This window comes from Dendronephthya gigantea, unplaced genomic scaffold (genome assembly GCF_004324835.1).
Source record: "Dendronephthya gigantea isolate DGI-Jeju-01 unplaced genomic scaffold, DenGig_1.0 000004F, whole genome shotgun sequence".
Taxonomy (NCBI): domain Eukaryota; kingdom Metazoa; phylum Cnidaria; class Anthozoa; order Malacalcyonacea; family Nephtheidae; genus Dendronephthya; species Dendronephthya gigantea.
The window spans coordinates 2,251,088-2,267,012 of record NW_021163014.1 but is presented as its reverse complement, the minus strand read 5'-3'; positions in this window follow the sequence as shown (position 1 = coordinate 2,267,012).

The following is a 15,925-nucleotide window of genomic DNA, read 5'->3' as shown; positions in this document are numbered from 1 at the left end:
GTTCGTTTTGTTTTTCTAAAAATTTATTCGAAAACTTTTTTATTTTGAATAATTATATGGACCAAATAATTATCACAATAAATTGAGGTGAGTTTTAGTGAATTAAACGAATGCGGTTTTGATTGTTTTTGTTTTTTGTCGCCACTGCTGAGTCTGACTACACAATCATAATCAGATCGAACGCCGCTTTTTGTAAAAAAATATATATGTTATTTACCGGCTAGGAGGTCCGGATAGAAAAATATTTTCCCGAGGTCTCAAAAACGGCCCGAGGCCGAAGGCCGAGGGACGTTTTTGAGGCCGAGGGATAATATTTTTCTATCCGGTCCGACTTAAACGGTAAATAACGTATTTATTTTTCTGTCAAATTGAGGGGACGTCGTGGGGATAAAACGATTGTGCGATTTTGTCCATAAAGCTTTCGTCACTTTCGTCCATGTTTACGTTTTCTTATACATTTTCGCTAACATTTTCTAGGGTATTTACAAGCTCGTCTAGATAATAAAACTCGCTTTCCGAGTGATAACTATCATCCATTGTTAAAAACCTTTTCCAAAACAAACTAGCTTGACTTTAAAATTTTGCCAGGATTCCGCGGACCGTGGTCAAGATATCGTAAAATTCCGCCCGCTGCTGCAGCCAATCAGATTGCAGGAAATGCTAGGATTCCGCCCGCTGCTGATTTACAAAAAAATAAAAAGACGTTATTTACCGTTTTTTCCGTCCAGATAAAATTTTTAATGCCTCCAGGAAAATATTGTTCTTTCTGGACCTCACCGGCGGTAAATAATATAATTTAATATAATATCCTGAAGAGACATGTACAAAGGGTTGAAATGAGCCTGAGATAATACTGATTGCATACAGGATTAAATGGAGTTTTTAATGACGTACCTCTTAAAAAAATAATTTTTCTTCCCGAAAAAACCTCAAACCCTTTATTTAACGCGATTGTACTGATAACTTTATGAGTGAATAGCGGGATTGACTAAATTTACGCTCGTTTGTGTACCTGAACGAGAAAAGTTTAAGACACATTGAAGATAAATTTGTTTAAGTTTTTAGTCGTGCTGCATGCGATGTTATAACAGTATAATCATGACATCATAACATACTTGTTATACGTCAGTTTAATAAAAAGACAATTTATATTAAATGTACGTTGTTTTATGCTTGCTTGGGAACATTGAAATGTTCGCGTATCGGAAATATAATAAAACGTACTGTAGCCATACAGTTCAGTTTTCAATTATTCATTTCTCTCGTTCAGCCCGTTGTAGGCCTACTTAAGAGATAATACCTAGAATGACTACTTCATTCATCCGGCATGCCAACATAAAAAGAAATACATAGACTTTTGATGTAGTGAATTGTGTTTTGAAGCGACACAGTATAAACGTCCGTAACATGCAAACAGAAAAAACTGCAATATTTTCCCTCTAAACTAATATTTTAACCTTGTGAGTAATAATATGAAATATCTACCGCCGTACCGCGTACTCCTTTTATAAAATACGCGACAATGAAGCAAATCCATTGGGTATATTTGCCAAAATCGTTGTTTTACTGCAAAAATTGACTATTTTTCTACCTCTTTCTATATTAAAAGATATCATGACACGGTCTTTTACTTCGCGCGTGCGCATAACTATGCGGAACAAGAATTGCTGCGAGTTACACAACTGTATATCCTTAAACTGTGACTACGAGTTTTGGCTGATGGCGTATAAGCAAACAATGCGCGAGAATGACGGATCTCGTACTCGTAGTCCTACTCGTAGCCACTGCTAAAGCTCCCTAGTATGGTGACCGAGCACTGCCACATAATATTTTGTTAAATTTTATGTACTAAAAATTAAAATAAAAACAATGTTAAATTTGAAACTGAATGCAAAGTCAATCAGAGTTTTAAATACATTACGAATTGCGTAGAGTTTAAACGCAAAACAAAAACAGATTGAAAATAAAGTACAACTTATATTAAATTGAAAACAAAAAGCAATATACAATGAAAATTCAAACAAAAGTAAAAGTAAATATCTCTGTGGCCGAGCGCTGCCAATACCAAAATACCATGCGCGCACGAGTGATGGTTCCAGCACTGAACTATATAGCTCAGTTGGTTCCAGTAGAGGGTTTCGACTTCAGCAGACGCAGACGTTCAGTCACATTTCACAATCCATGTAAATAAAAACTTTAGTTGTTGTTGAATGTTGGAGTTTCTCGTTATGGTTTAAAAGAGCAATAATGTCCGTCCTTAGAGAAGCGTTGTGGAAAAACGATAATGTTCTACAAGAAGCCATGGTAAAGTATGTCAGACAAGGCCTACAAGGCGCGAAATTTCGGATTTCCTAACTCGTGACTTTTCGCAATACACGTGGAGTCTTATATCACTGAACAGAAGACTTTGTCATTTTAGTATATATTTCAACGATAGTGCGATAGTGCAACAGTAGATGAAGTTATTCAGGCAGTTCAAACCGATCTGAAGGGGCCGGGGTTGTTATTGGGATATCGTGCAATGCACAAGAAAATTCGCCAAGAACATTGCCTAAATGTTACTCGAGATCAAGTGTACAATGTTATGAACGAATTGTGCCCGGAAGGTCTCGAAGCAAGAGGTGGCGTCGGTGAAAAGGAGCAACGAAAAAAAAGGAAATTTTACCACGAAAGGCCTACTTGGGTCCACTCTCTCGACGGCCACGATAAGCTAATGGGATACCAAAATTTAACTTTCCCATTAGCTATATATGGTTGCCTGGAGACCGCAAGTTCTCTGGCTAAGAATATGGGTGACCAATTGCGACCCTAAGATCATTGGAAAATGGTACCTGGAGCATCTCTATGAAACACGAATAATTTCTGCCATTCTCAGAGTAGCCACAAAGGCACAGAGACAGGGGTGATGGCTACGATGCATTCATTTTTGAGGGGGTACCACGGGGATATGGATACACAAGACACCGTTATTTATGGGCCATCAACAGCAAATTAAGTAAGGTTCATCTTAATGGTATTATGCATTCAAAATATATTCTAGTTTCTCTGGAAAAACAGTGAAGTCTTAAGACTTTTAGATTAATGCTAACATACAAAATTGAAACATATTCCAGCGACCCCATGCATCATGTCCTATATGTTGGGCATTAGCTAGTTAATGTTACTAGTATGGTGGTGGTAGGGTTGTTGGACTAATTTTTACTTTACCCCAAAGCTGTTATGTAGTTTATAGTTGCACTACTCAACAGCTTTGTCATTGCCAACTGTTCAAAGGCTTCATTGTGCATTTGCAGATTGAAAGATCTCCATCATCGTGGTGGAAAGAGCTCCATCAAAGAATGGAAAAATTCTTTAAAAGTCAGTTATTTCAGCCCACTATGACCCTCATAATAACACGGACAGGTGAACACAACAACAACATATAATTAGCCTTCGTTCATAGCATTACCTCCCCTCATTTATTTATTTATTTATTTATTTAGTAAATTTTGCGTATACATGTTAGCAGATATACACAGGCTAGTGACAACAGGGTTATAATACCCTAACTAAGGTCACTAACCCTTAAACTCATCTTTACTATAATAGAAATAATTTGTTAGCAACTCATCAACTCATCATCATCAAAACATGCCATACATATAATTATTTGATTTTTAATACAGAATGCTTTTAGCCTTCATCATGGTGCCACTCGTACAGAAGGAGTTCTGAGATTTTCCGAGTAAAGGTGTGGAACACACACAGAATTAGGCTACAGAAAGGCACAGTACTCCCTGATGGTGTGCCAGATAATAATTATTTAGAACTTTTCTGAACAGTATGATCTTGAAGAATGTGGTAAGTTACAATGTGCAACAAAGGTTAATTGATAATAATTAGCAATAAAAAAATACTCTTTGTAACTCACTGACCTGTAGTTATGAATCTTCTATTTCCATCACTAGTTACTGATTATGATGACCTCAAATATTAAGGTGAATATAATACTTTTAGCGATAAACTTTTGGGGTAGAAATTGCTTTTGTCGCTTCGTTTTGATGTTTTTTTATTTTTCTGAGGACTAGGATGAGACAAAGCCGTTCTGCCTGTTCGCTTGATTTTTTTTGTGGCTATAATCTAAAGTATAAAGAAAGAAATTTTTCTATGTTCTCAGAATTTGTTCCACATGAATAAATTGGTGTTCATAAAGGGTGTGGCATCTTGTTCACTGAATTGTCGCATTGGGCGATTACTACCGTTGTGTTTTCTCAAATAGTTGTTACGTCTTCTGATAGTAATGTATCAAAGCGACAACACTTATTATACCTATGAGTGTAGCTGAAGCACACAAGACAATGATTGAAACTTTACAGCCTCAGTGGCGTAGCCAGCATCGATAATTGGGGGGGCCCATATTCATATATTCATGTAAACAGACTGTAAAGACAATTGATTTGAAAAGAAATTAATCCTGCGTATCACGAATATATGAATATGGGCCCCCCCAATTATCGTTCTGGCTACGCCACTGTACAGCCTTCTTGTTGTTTCTCCTGCTCTGCAACAAACTCTGTGCATGTCATTATGAGTTTGAGGTTTTAATTAACAGAAGTGCTCAATGTGCACTTCCAGACCAGGATGATAGTCAAAGTAACCAAAATTTGGATAAAAATCAGATGTCATGATTTGAAGTTGTGGTTTGGTGGGTAAAGGATGATGGAATTGGTTATTAAGTGGAATTTTCCACAAACCTGCAGGGTAGAGGGTTGAAGGGATGAAGGAGGTATGAAACTACAAATTGGAGTTATGTTAATTTCAGGGAGTTAAGTTAGCACCAAGACTGTAGTTGAATCAGCACCAAATGGTGGTGTTAAATGAAAAGTTCTATTTTAACACCTAATTTGGAGCTGATTTAACTCTGAGATTTTGTAAAAGAGTCAATTCAGCACTGCGATTATTTAACGCCACTTTGGGAGAGTTGAATTAGCACCCACACTAGGAGGGCAGTGCTAAAACAGCACCAGAAAAAGTGTTAAAATTACAAGTGCTAAAACAGCACTATTCTGGAGTAAGAACACGAGGAGTGCTGGTGCTAAAACAGCAACAGAAAAAGTGTTAAAATTACAAGTGCTGAATTAGCACCAGACTGGAGTTATGAAGAGTGCTGGTTCTAATTCGGTTCATTTTGATGAATCCTTTCAATATGGTTCAATATTAATCTTTGCATGGATTCGGCAACAAATTCGAGACAAATACCACAAGGATAGCAATCTGTTTCTACTTATTTTATCATGGTTATTGATTTAACATGGTTATTGATTGAAGGTTGAGTTGTCAATGGTGAATTTTGACTAGAGAAACACATGGGAACAGACACTAGAGCCATTTATACGAGGGAAAATAAGGGAAAATAAAGAATTCTGAATCATCAATCATTTATACGACGAGGTCGAGACTTATTTTTCCTCGTTTGTATGACCCCACGTATTCATAATATGAAGCATAAAGAGTATCCTGTTTCGGGACCCCACGCGCTCTTTGCGCTGTGTTACCTCCGAAAGTTTCATATGATTATGGTATATAATACCATATTTAGAATAATATTTTTGCGCGGTGAATTCGATATTCTTTCTCACCGCCGACATCACATCATACATTCTGGTAATCTGGTTGGTATTGCACTCCAAATTCTCGGTTTATTTTCATATTTTACTGGTTTACTGCAACATAGTGACTGGTTATAACGTATGTGTAAAGGGCACATTCCTACGAAGTGGAAAATGAATCTATTTTGTGACTAAACTGGTATGTTGAACACAAGTTATAATATCGCGGTTATAGAATTATTATTAGAGAGGTTTAGCAAACACGACGCGACGTCAAAGAGGACGTGAAAATGGCGTGGCAAATGAATTTTTACTTCCGGTTAAATCTAGGATGGCATTCGCGTCGAGTCTAAGCCGTGAAATCACTCATTTTGACGTCGTATCTGGGACGTCAAATTTAAAACATTTTTTTTGAAAAGAAATAAAGTAAGAAAGATTTTTAATAAACAAATATATCAATCAAAAATTTGCACGTACTTTATTAACATTTGACAATAAACTGACCTTTCCTAGGGTCAATTTTAATTAAAAACCGGAAGCGCTTTGCGATGAACCAGAGTGTTGCAATACAGTAAACAAACTTGTATGAAATGCACTTTGGCTATTCAATTCCCTTATATCAATATATACTAGCAGTAATCACAGATTAGTGATGCATGTGCGTTCGGAATGTGTTGATTTCGCTTAACGATCATTAACAAAAATGTTAACATTATAAAGTCACAGGCTCACAGCGTATGTGATTCAAAAGTTTACCCGCAAAATTAGCAATATACTGATGAGTAATTAACAACAAAATGTCAAAATAGAGCGAGCACATGGTCTCCAGTTACTATGACGACACATCAGAACGAGGCAAATCTGACATCGCAATTCTCGATATGACACGGCTAGGAAGCGTTCTCCTTCGTCGAACGCAATAACGTCTTGTAATTTCATTAAATTTCGAAAACAGGTCTCCTACATCCCAGAAAGGTTGAATCAGTCACTTTTCGAGGATATATTTTGAAAAAGTCAACCAAAAAAATCAAATTAAAATGATCTTTTAGGAACTTGAAAGCTCAAGGCCATCGTCGCTAAATATTAGGGAGAAATCAAGTCCACATCAAGCTCCCAGTCGGTTATTTATAAATTGAAGTCCATCCAAAGCCTTAAAAAGAGTACAAAGACGAACGGCATTTACGTTTTTTTGCGACCCCGAAAATATAATCATCTGTTCGCAGTGCGGCCAGTGCCAGTTTTGAAACTTAGATAAATTTCTATCGATTTATTACAGGAAATATCATGAAGCAATGGAAAATATAAATGAAATTGTCAAAGAAAAGCATCAAAAGAAGTATAAATTTATTGTCTATACACAACATACATTTTTCTGTCTACTCAAGGGGGTGAAATATCATCATCACTGCGGTCAGCAAGGATTGAGAATATATCTTTCTCCAAGGTTTCATCAATTGAAATACTGTTTTTTTTTATTCATTTTCTAAAACTTTTACACGACTCTCAAGTTGTTTGAACACAAGACGTTGCTGATGCACTGTAGCCACTAGTCTGCTCTTACTGGCTCTAGTTAAGGGTGCTTCACTCTTAACTGGTACAGACATTTTCTTTTCTGATCTTTCCTTTCTTTGGTTGATGTGCTTCTCAGCATCCACACAGGTTAGGCAGCGATCACTGCTGGTCAACACCTCACAATCCTGAGCTCTGATAAAGACAGTCGCTTGAAATGGTGGAGCATTCTCCTCATATTTCCCAGGTTTGATGGGCGCAGTGTGTCGGATGATTTAAGTAGGTGCTGTGGTAGGATTGGGGACACAAATAAATTGGCTTGTTAATTCATTATTAGCAAGTCCCTGGCAAACTGTTAGCTCCTTCAAAGAAGCAATTACTGAGATGAGAAGATTCTGTTGCATGGACCGTTTTGTGTTGGTGTATATAAAGTGGTTTTCAGGAAGAAACCAGTTGAAAGCTCCCACAGTGAAATTTAACCCAGAATCCACAAGCAATGACAGTTTCGGCAAGATGTGAGTTGGGCTGAACAGCTCAAATAGCACATTGTTATCATCATCATTCTCAGTCTTGGACCATCCTCTTAATTTTAATCCCAAAATCTTTTTTCTAAAATGTTCAATGTTTCTGTAAACGACAGGTACAGCTAACTCCATTTTTGGAAGCACTAGTTCTCGCCTCGCCGTAACAGGAGATAGTGAAATTGATTTAATTGGCAGGTTTAGTGTATGAATGGCTCCAACAACAAGGCGTTTACATTTACCAGCTGTTAAAAATATAGATAATCTATGTTACATTTTATAATAAAAGTATTACAATTTATTATTATAATAACAAAGGCCTGACAGAACTTTAGGCCATTAAAATCAGGCAGTTAATCACGCACAAGACTAGAAGGCCTTGTCAGGGTCGATATTTACATAATTCATAATTTAAATGAAGTGTGTAATATCAACAATGAAGCACTGTTTAATATGCATGATATCTTTTTCGCTCGGTTTAGTCTGTTCTGGATTGAAAATAATATATAAATTAGCTACGTGAAATGCTTAATACTTACGACATTCGAGTTCTTCATTCTTGAAATGCCTTTCGCACGCATACACGTTGCCAGACTCGATTTGCTTGCGAAAATGCGCATCAACAACGCGATCCCTTGTAATGACATTTAGTCAGCCATCACGAGTTTCTTTTGATTTTTCATCATTTCCTGACGGAATCTTTAAAATTCCGACTCCAGTATGTCGTCCATTAGTTCCTCAACCGAAAACAGAGCAGTTTGCCCCCGGCATCGTCGTAAAACTATGCCAAATTCAAATTTATAAAACGTGGAGACGCACGTTTACATAAAATGTTATATGATTAAACAGACTGATGTGCACCATAACGGTGACGTCAGATAAAACGCAACATATTTTGACACGTGACCGGGGCTTCCAAACCCTCCCACTACAATAACTATGGATAAATAAACCGGCATTTGTGTAATTTGAGTAAATTGTTGTCAAACAAACATGTGACCGTGCGTATTCACGCTATTATGCGTATTTACGCTTCATTGTTTACCCCATTCTTCGCGCCTGCGCATTATCCTACTCGCGCGTGGAGACCACGCATATCTTAAAAAAATCCGACAGTCTCCGACGTCCCGCGTGGGATCCACGCGTTTATCTATTTTTGTTAATCGCAATTTCCTGTAAATCTAACTTCATGCTCCCGACGTCTACTATAGTGGCAACTGCCTTATAATCTGTATACCACTTATTATGGGAGAATATAAGTAATTCTACACAAGAAATGAAAGAAAACTCTAATGCCGCTAACTCTCGCCAAGTGGCACTTTTCTTTGCTCCGATTCATCCCACACTTTATGACAAATGTTATCTCCACTTAAAGTAATAACTAAATCACATTCTGTGGTGCTTGCATCAGAGTATAAACAAAACAATTTGGCCGGCGGCTTAGGAAACAATATCGATAGTTACTCTTCAGTATATTTTTCTTCCAAAACAATATTTCACGCTTATGACGAAATATTATGGTGACACAATATGCTCACGCCATGATGGTATCAGCTTTTTAAATCGAAAGAGAACATGTAGGCATTAGGTTCGAAATATGTCATCGCTACTTTCCAATCTTCATATTTTATTTCACGTTTTTGAAATACCTTGTTTACATAGCGTAAATCTAGAATTAATCTCTTTTTACCACTACCTTGTATAGACACGGATAATGGATTTACAACGTGTGGCCTTGTGACCCTCTGCACAATTCGACCTGACAAGAGCAACTCTGCTACGGCTTCACTTACGAAATCTTTATGGCTGTCGGCCGACTTTAAAAGGTAATCTATATCCTTCCATAATAACGTTTAAAATAAACTGTGATGTACCAATTTTGTGCCAAAAGTTTACACGCCGTTTGAGATTTCCTTTTGGATTTTGACTAGCATTAACATGCTCAGTTCCTTCCTTTTTAAAATCAAATTTCTGTACACGCCATCAAGATAATATATGAGGGAGGGTGGTCTCAAAGTATAAGCGCTGTATTTCAGGATCAGACATTTTCAAATCAAGTGTAATTTGCTCGAGACTGTGGAGAATGATACTCTAATATTAGAACTTGAGCAATTTATAGCTTCGTCCCCTGACAAATAAGGCAAGCTGTTACCTACTTACAGCATGGTGGAAAGTTCGAAGTGCGGAGTACGGAGTCGGAGTACGGAGTCGGAGTCGGAGTACGGAGTCGGAGTACGGAGTCTTATTACGGAGTCTGCACTAGACTCCGTATTTTCCACCGTGCCGGGGGGCTCGGTGGAAAACACGGAGTCTGTGCTAAAAGTAATTGTAAACGCCAGATATTCGCAAATATATTTTAGGGTTGTTAATTACATCGACCGATCGCTCTCATTCGATTAAATAAAAGTAGATTAAATAATATAAGATACAACAAACATCTGTGCGACAAAACTTTAGTAAAACGCGGAAAAGCGCTGACCGTTTGCGGTTTGGGTATAAGAAAATATATTACTTTTTTTAAATACTTTATTCAATCAATAATAGAGTAGTAATCTCAATGTTTAAAATACTGTGATAAGATTTTAACTACAGTCAGAAAACGCAGTGTCTCTTCTTAGTTGAGATCACTACTTTATATCAATTAAAACGAATGCTATTTTCTAATATAAAATTGTTATTGTTATGTTAAAAGCTATGGGAACTATTATGTTAAAATATAGAGGAATTGTTGATAATTCAGACATTTTTTGAAAATTACTCAAAGAATGATGAATGATGATATCCTCAAGCCATACAAATCTATGATCACTTGTACCAATATATGGAGCCAGAAATTCATTGCGCTTTCTTAAGAATTCTGTGGTGGAGCGGACATTTGCACAATCAAAAAAGCCTTTATTATCTTGCAGAATTTAGCAGTTTCATCAGCTTCACCAGATGGGTAATGACGTTGCAGGGCTTCAGAATCAGTGTTACTCAACACTTGGACAGCAAAGCTGACTTTCATCTTCGAAAATGACTTCAGATTTATGTGATAGGCAGTCAACTTAGGCAACTGGTGTAAACCACAATCCAGATTCGAGTAATATAACTGAGCAATATAGTCCCACAGCATGTATTTTTCCTTGTTCCACATGTAGCGAGTACGCTTCCCACTGCCAGAGTTGAATAAACAATTTCTGGCTGTCTTTACTATATGGGGGGGGAGGTCAGAAAAAAAATTTTCTGTCAGGTGCAAACAGATTAAATGTCCAATACAGGCCATCTGTCTCTGTGCTAGCTACACCAACATGGAGTTGAAAAAACAGGCGATTTGGTGACGCACCATCACACACTGCTGCACAAACCCATAAATTACAGACCACCTCTAACACCGATACAGACTTCGAGAAAAGAGGCATTATTTGGTACGATGTTACATTCTTTGGTTAAAAAGTAAGCTAGAACATACTTTAGGTCAGTTGCAACACCCCGAACAAAAAACACCAGAGCATGAGTAGCTAGTTCATGGGTACCAAAACTGCTGGTATTTAGCTCCTCTTCCCCAAGATCGACAAAACCAAAAAGTTCACTGGTGAATTTGTTGAAGACTAACTTCGACTGTATTTTCATCTTATCAAAGGAAGTAACTACATACCTCTCAATGTCAAAGTATTAATGTGTCATATCCTGGAGTCTTTGGACATTCTCTGAGTTGAAACCTGGCTGTGGTTTGAAAAAGTTGCGGTAATCCCTCAATGTCCTCTCACTTGGTAGGACCAAGACTCCAGAGTCCCGTAATTCTCGATATGCTGCTGGCGACTTAGCATTAATTGATAAGTAGTATCTGATGAGGTGGGGATGGTAACGCCGTCCGAAGGTAGGACGATGCGAATTGCTGTTTTGCGAGATATTGCACCATCGACCGTTGAAGGTAATGTAGCAGGCAGGCATACTGGTAAACGACAAAAGTGGTTTAGTGTCAGTGATGAACCTTTGCCGAAAAGAAAATGAAGCAAAAAGCAGTCAGAAGAATCCAAATAGAACATTTCTAGAACTTGTATGCCTGAGAATTCTGTTTTTGATAGATTTGAAAAATGCACGAGTTCAAGGCTGTAGCTAGAAGCTTAATTGGGGGTTAAATATTCACGTATTATTTGTAAGTAAGATTGATTTCTTTTTAAAGTTAAGTTTCTATGGCATGTAAATATGAATATACACCCCCCAACTAAACAGTCTAGCTAAGGCCCTGCATGAGTTAGTGATGATTTTTAGTACCATTTGATATAGCTCATTTGAGTAACACCATAAAATTTAACTGACTTTTCCAAGCTTTTTGCCACAAGGTGAGCTGCCATTATTCAAAATGTTATTAGTCTCTACACAACTTGTATACACTTACATATATATTTATTAAATTGAGTAGAACGTTTTTACATTTCTGGACAAATTATAAATAGTTTTAATACAAATAAACCTTGCTGATTATTGCATTTTCTTTAATGGCCTTGTTTTTATATCAATTAATTATGTTTTGTTCAGAGAAGGGTAAGAAGTATTTATATTTATCTATGCACAAAATAGAGAGAAATAACTAGCATATGTGCGAAAGGAAAATGTAATAAACAGTTAGGTCTGTTATCATAATAGATAATTAATGGATGATTTATATTATTGCAACTTTACAAAATAGCAATCTATAAAATATTTGAAAACAAAGTTGTATAAAATTACATTCAATATGACTAATGTAATGTAATCTTACTAATACAATATATAGCAATGCAAAAAGGTTATTGTCCTTCACAGGGGCGTAGGAAGCATATTTAAGTTGGGGGGCGGGATTAACGTCTAGGGCACTCTCCCGTCTAGGGCACTTAGGGCATGTAGGGAGATTATATCCACTTGAGTCATCCTATTGTTAATCGCGGTAGCAAATTCAGTGCGGGAAGTACGACTGTACGAGTTCGCTATTTTTCATTTTAGCCTAAAGTTGAATTATATTGTTGCCTTGGCATAAACGTTTCCACAAAGAAAAAGGGCACTTTACCCCAGCAAAAGGGCACTTTTTCTGTAATTTTTAAAGTTAGGAGGGGGCTTTGGCCCCCTTGCCCCCCCCCCGGTTCCTACGCCCCTGGTCCCTCAGTTTTTTTCTTCAATTCTTTTCGCAAAGCTTTCTTCTTCAAAACATTTTCACCAAGTTTATATTTATTAACAATGTCTTTTGCAAAGGAAAAAAACCTAACTTTAATATACAACTTAATAAAGTTTTCTAAACACAATGACTTGCATTCTTTAGAAATCTCAGTGTCACAATGTTCTATAATGTTGTCCCACTGGCCATTGGCAGATGCTGAAGACAACACTTCATTCAACATTATTTCCACTGGAAGATGTGTGATCATTTCTTTATTTGTATGTTTCCGAAATACCAATTCACATACCTCAGCTATGCTCACAATCCATTCATGGGGTGACCAGAGCCCACCTCTTGAGATTGAAACAATATAGGGGTTGAGCTCCGTATCAACTCTTATAGACAGCATCAATCCCTGAATTGCTACATTTCGGGTGGAATTACACTGCTGGGAATTCTTCAGTGCTTTTCTGGTAAAGTGACCGTGCTACATATATAACCAGCTAAATATGCCAGAGGGCCATACTCCTCAGTTGATAGAGACACATTATCTATACTCTGAAAAAAATAAATAGACTTTGAGATTTTTTTGGCATCCACCTTAATTGTCTATAACCTAAAAATCATTTTCTAATACAGATGCTGTCCTCCTTAAACCATCTCTCTCTCTCTCTTGCCAGAGTGCATGCATGGCGAGAAATTTTGGACACGCACAGGGGGGTTCTAATTTATTCTAACGAATAAATTGTTCTACTTTATTCTAACGAATCACAAGTGAAATACACACGATATATCACATTCTAAATACCCTAAAATGCGACAAAAAAAGTTCGAATGTGCCTTAAAACCATGGCAACAAGTCAAGGCTTGGTTGCCTAGCAAATATGGACGATGAAAAACAATTTCAGTTATTTTTTGAAGAGTTTTTTGGAGAAAAAGGTCAGTTTTGATGAAAATATAACGTTGAAATTTGCTGATTTTGAAGCTAAAAACCGCAAGAGATATATATTCTTCACATTTTTGCACTGATGGGTGTTCAAAATCATCGCTCGGAGTTTAGAAAACCGATAGAACATTTTGGTTATCGTGGTCCGATCGCGCGAAAATCTTACAAGTTCAACGGTCAAAACAACTTTCGACGCTATAAATGGTGTTTTTCTATACTTTAATAGCCGTTGGCTATTTCCTGCAAAACCGCAAGAAGTATTAACATCTAAATATCATCCATGATATCAAAATATCAAGTTTTACGTCTAAAAACAGAATAAGATAGAACATTTTCACATTTTTAAAAAGTTTAGAGGTAAGGCCACATTTTTAATATAACCCTAATAAAGCCGTGTGATTTCGCGTGGCCATATTGTTTCGAATATCCCGAAGTCTGTGTATCTACCGCGCGTGCGTGTCCAAAATTTCTCGCTATGCTCATGCTTTACGTATAGAAAAATACAGTATATTCTATACCTTAACACGTGGATCTTGGCTGTGTTCCAGAAATGCAACCAGACGTTCAGGAAGATGAATAAGCATGAGGAATACAATCTTCTTGGCTTTACAGGGGTTGAAATATGCTTCCCAGTTGGCATTTGTATCGCCATAAAACTGTTCCAAGAGCTTATTATGATTTTTTCGCCTTTTAAATTTTCCTAAGATGCTGGTGAGAAACTGGACAAATGAATCACTGGGTTTGAGTTTCAAGACCTCAGCAATATCTTCTTTGCTGTACAAGTTCTCACTCGTTAGGTGTTGGCCAATATCATTGAATTAGTGTTTTAACTTTTACGATGGATACGATTTCCATAGGCTCTTGAGCAGCACGAGAACTTTGGCCTTTCTCAGCCAAGTGCTTATTGTTCTGGTGTCTTGTCATACCACCTTTCGATTTGCACACTTTGCTGCAAAAATTGCAAGGGAACTGCTTTTTGCCCTCAACCTGAAACAAAAAAAAAATCAAAAATTCACACAGAAATATACAATATGAACTTTATCTATGTTTTACCGCGCACAAAATAATTACCTCTTCAAGGGAGTTCTTGACTTCGACTTCGATCTCCGGCGTGCCCATTTCGAGTAAAGCAATCGTCTGTTCAAAGTCAATTTCTTGAATATCGCTACTAACATCTGTTTCTTCCATGTCTGGCAGTGTTAACGTTGCCTTAATAAATTTGGTTATTCTGATGCGAAACCTCTATTCAATGCACTTCCCGAGACAAATGACGATTATTTGTGATGAACTCATGGTCAGTCATTCCATTGATGTAATATGATACAATGATATTCGATACTCCACTGGTATGCACGGGTCAGGATTAACAAAAAGCTTTTCGCGATCAGCAATTCACTCAAAACATGCTCGTAATAAATGCGGACTATGATCAAACTTCGTATTTCCCAAAATATTCGTGAACGGCCGAAAAATGTCATATCTTTAAACCGCTTCTATAAGATTGTATTACAAAAATCGTATTTATTTGTGCACTATAACAGGTCACGTGGAGTACTTCACAACATATTTAGGCAAAGGTCACGTGTCGCTTTCATGTTTACCGGCTTTCCAAACCCTCCCACTATAATACTTATGATTTATCACACAGTAAAAATTTGCGAGGAGTATATTTTATTTTACTAGGGTTACACATTTGTATGTCGATATTTAGTACCATTAGACTAATGCATGTTCATTCTAAAGATTCGTTTTCTATGTATGCTTTGTGATACAGTTCAGCTCATACGTTAGCCTTGATTTTATCGTTTTCATATTATATGTCAACATGTCATTGACACACGAATAATTTCCATACATCAATTTTTATACTATCGAGTTACTCAAAGAGTCAAAGTGTACTTGCGTGGAATATGAGGTGGAATATCGGTTTCAAATTTTGTGCGATGAGGAGATGGGCACATGCTCATAACTGCTCATGAGCAGATGCTCATCTGCTCAATGAGTTATTTCATACCCACTTGAAATTTTTGTTGATAAAATGAAAATGTAGCTATGAACTAGCGGCTGGTTTTAACATTTATTTGTCTTGCAATTAGTTACAGCAATAAATAATAATTTCTTCTAAAACCTTTTTTGCCATTGGACTAAATTTAAAGTCTAATCATCATCATCGTCACAATCTTCACTGTCTTTATTTTCCTCGTCATCTTCAATCTCGTAGTCGCTTAAAAGCCTTTTAATAAGA